Source organism: Sinocyclocheilus anshuiensis, unplaced genomic scaffold, assembly GCF_001515605.1.
Source record: "Sinocyclocheilus anshuiensis isolate Anshui unplaced genomic scaffold, SAMN03320099.WGS_v1.1 scaffold131, whole genome shotgun sequence".
NCBI classification, from domain to species: Eukaryota; Metazoa; Chordata; class Actinopteri; order Cypriniformes; family Cyprinidae; genus Sinocyclocheilus; species Sinocyclocheilus anshuiensis.
This window is the reverse complement of record NW_015548193.1, coordinates 341,550-345,271: the sequence shown is the minus strand read 5'-3', so window position 1 is coordinate 345,271 and position 3,722 is coordinate 341,550. Positions and strand designations below refer to the sequence as shown.

The window sequence follows — 3,722 nt, the reverse complement described above, 5'->3', positions numbered from 1 at the left end:
GTTAGAAATTCAAATATTGTGACAAAATTAATTTTGTAGGGTGCCACAAATTTGTTAAAATTTCCAAAGGGTGCCGCGACTAAAGAAAGGTTGGGAAACACTGATTTAGAAGACGAAAGCCAAACAAAGTTAAGTCTGACACAGAGAAAGGGACCGATGGCCGGCCAGCCGGGGTTCGTCTTTATTTAAATTTATGTGTGTGTACTTCTAACATGTTTGGTTGGTAAAATAAATGTTGTAAATTCAAATCAGAGCGTCTTCGGTGTCTGGAATGGATGTATTCTTGAGTCTATAAGGTAACAGTAATATAATAAGACAACCTTGTTTGAAATGGGTTTGGCTAAAAGAAAATTTTGGTTTCGTCTATACTACTAGGTACTTATACTATATTGACTGGGTTAAATAGAACTGCATGTCTAAAAAGAGACTAAAATAAAATGTTCATTGACTAAAACTAGACTAAATGTCATCAGTTTTCGTCGACTAAAACTAGACGAAAATAGTCATGGATAATTCTGACTAAAATAAGACTAAAATGCTCAGACTTTTAGTTGACTAAAACTTGACTAGACTAAAAAGAGTATGAACGTGACTAAAACTAATAAAAACTAAAATAACAGCTTCACACAAAGACTAGACTAAAACTAAAATTAAAACAGGCTGCCAAAAACAACACTATTCACCAGTCATCTGCGCTGCCGTTTAAACTGAGGCTCTACAGCGATCTGTGACGCTACACTACAACAGCATCAAAACCATATTTGAAAGTAGAGAAAGCTTTAAGTGAAATTATAGTGAAGATCGATTAATAACTCTATTAGATTTTTATTGTCATTTGTTATGTAGTTGAGATATTTCATGTGCAGTATTCCATAGAAACTAATGTCATTTGTCCAGATTAAGACAGGCTCCAGTCGCTGTAAAATTTGTGACCAACACCACAAAGTAATGTAAGAGGACCCTGTTTGAGCGATTGCTTCGGTTAAACTTTGACCTCCAGGAGCAGGAGATCTTCACATCGCTCACTGAGGCCCGTAATCTACTGGAGCAGAGAGCAGTGCGCCCCCTACTGCTGGTGGAGGAGAGCGCTCTAGAGGACTTCACAGGTCAGATTCCTGTTCATCTATACAGTTTTATCTTTTATAAATTTTCCATGTTTTTCATATAGAAAACATGAAGTTTTTCATATTTGTCATATAATGGTGTACTTTTCTATGCTGCAGGTTTGGAAACTTTGGATCCTAACGCAGTTGTGATTGGATTAGCACCTGACCACTTCAATTACCAGACACTCAATAAAGCCTTTCGGTAAAAAAACGTTGGAAGTTATTGATAAACCATAAAAATGACATCTAAATAGTTCAGTTCTCCCATTGAGTGGATGAAATGTTACTGCTAATATCATCAGACTCATTTTAGATGGTGCTCCCCTCATTGCCATCCATAAAGCACGGTACTATAAAAGAAAGGACGGGTTGGCTTTGGGACCGGGTCCGTTTGTGACGGGTCTTGAGTATGCGACTGACACCCAGGCCACAGTGGTGGGTAAACCAGAGAAAGTTTTATTCCTGGAGGCCTTACAAGACCTGAACTGCTCACCGGAGATGGCTGTGATGATAGGAGATGTGAGTATGAATATGCATAAGAAAATATTTGGGTGAATCTCACAGTCTGTCAAGGACATGGATTATATTTCCAAAGAAAAAAGAAAAAAAGAAATGCATGAAGAAAAAATATATTTTAGGAGATTTATGTATGTATGCATGTATGTATGTATTTATTTATTTGAATAAAAAATAGTATACATATTATTAAGGATCTATACATCACGAATTAATCTTTTAAGTTTTGCTTTTACTAAGCCCGTCAATAACATTTCTAGGTCATATTTCACCTTAAAATACAGTCAAATAAAATCAAAACTATTTTGCACTAAGAAAATTAGGCCTATTTTAGGATATTTATTTATTCATTTATTATTTATGACAATTAAACATGACCCAGATGCATTACGACAATGATAATTTTTGTTGGGATCTTTTCTCAATCGTCATGAAATGAGTATCAAAATGCAAAAATCGTAATTCTTTTTATGCAAAATATTATTTATTTATTGTTTGTTTGTTTTATTGTTTATTTATTGTTGAAATATTGAATAAAATGGTCATTCCTTTCAAATTCAAGATGGAATTTATGACTGAATTCGTTTGCTTTAAAATTTAAAATGCTAAGAAAAAAAAACAACCACTGATCACCGATGATATTGCACAGGATGCCAGAGATGATGTTGGTGGGGCACATAATGCAGGAATGCTGGGAATTTTAGTGAAAACTGGTAGGCCTCATTCTTAATATGCAATTGTGTTTTCATAATATAGTAGTTTTTTTTTTTTGCTGCATAATAATAATCATCTTTCAATTTTTTGCAGGTAAATACAGACCTGGTGATGAGGGTAAAATTAACCCGTCTCCTCACCTGACGTGTGACAGCTTTCCAGAGGCTGTCAATCATATACTTGAACATCTCTTTGGATCTAAATAACCGGACAACTGACAAAAAAGAAAAAAAAGTAATATTAGTATGGTGTAGTTTGATTATTGTTTGAATGTCCATTATAACGTTGCTGCACTCCATAAGCATTTATTTTGATGTACTTAATCTATGAATCAGTCTAGCTCATGAGAAATAAAACAAAATCAAAAAGTGAACTATGAAAACAAACTATATTTTGAAATAGTTTTTAATATGCTCACCTTCAATTGATTGCAGTCTTATTTCCTTTAAAATGTTTTTATAGTGAGACTAATAACGAAGCACAGCATGACATTATAAAAAGAGTAGGTAGTAGTGCGATAAAAACAGCAATTGTTGGTTGCTGTAATAACAGTCCATGTATTATGCTGAGATCATGTGTCAGACAGACTCGTACTCTTTCTCCCAGGCTGAGTATCTCTCCATCAGACATCTGGCTGACGGTTTGGTGTGAGCAATCACCTCCAGGAAATCTGCTGTGGTCACAGTTTCTAGTTCAATAACCGGCATATTGGACTGACCTGTGAAGATGCATGGTGTAATGGAGACTGTGAATTGTGGGCAAAACAGGATTTCGTGATGAAACAGCAGTTTAATGTCGTTCAGAGCGGGACGTGGCATATTTCTTACCTTCAATGTGATTTTCAAGGGCGTCAAAATTTTTTCGCACAAGTCTCATAGCAGTCTCCTTACACACTAACCTGATATCTGACCCAGAGTAACCTCCTGTCTCCTGAAATATCAGGACGTGAACATATTGGTACAATTGTCTCAATAGTACAGTCTGTCTATTAGGGCTGTCAAAATGGCTGAAAAACTAAATTCAAATTTTTTACTTAGATATCAAAATTCGAATTTAAAATGCATAATTTCAGTTAGAGTGAAGAAAAGCTTTTGGATTCTCTCCTGAGGCCACTAGAGGGCGCATCGAGCAAAATATTACTAATGCATGTTTCTTCAAAGCATACGATAACATGACTATCTGTGAAAAAAAGTGCATAATGTTTAAAATGTTTATAAACCAATTATAATTAAGTTGCTTAAACAACTATAAACAAAACAGCGTCATGTATGTATGCATAGTTTAATAAAAAGGGCCGAAAGCCAATCACACAGAGTACATTTTTCATTTAAAAACACGAGTTGCAGTGGGATGAGGAAAAAAACCCCGCCATAAAGTCTCGAGATA

The 3,722-nt window shown here is 35.0% G+C and overlaps 1 pseudogene; it reads left to right on the top strand.

Moving 5' to 3' along the window:
• Positions 1–2,550, top strand: part of LOC107653129 (haloacid dehalogenase-like hydrolase domain-containing protein 2) — a 3,653-nt pseudogene extending 1,103 nt beyond the window's left edge.
• Positions 2,551–3,722: the final 1,172 nt, after the last annotated feature.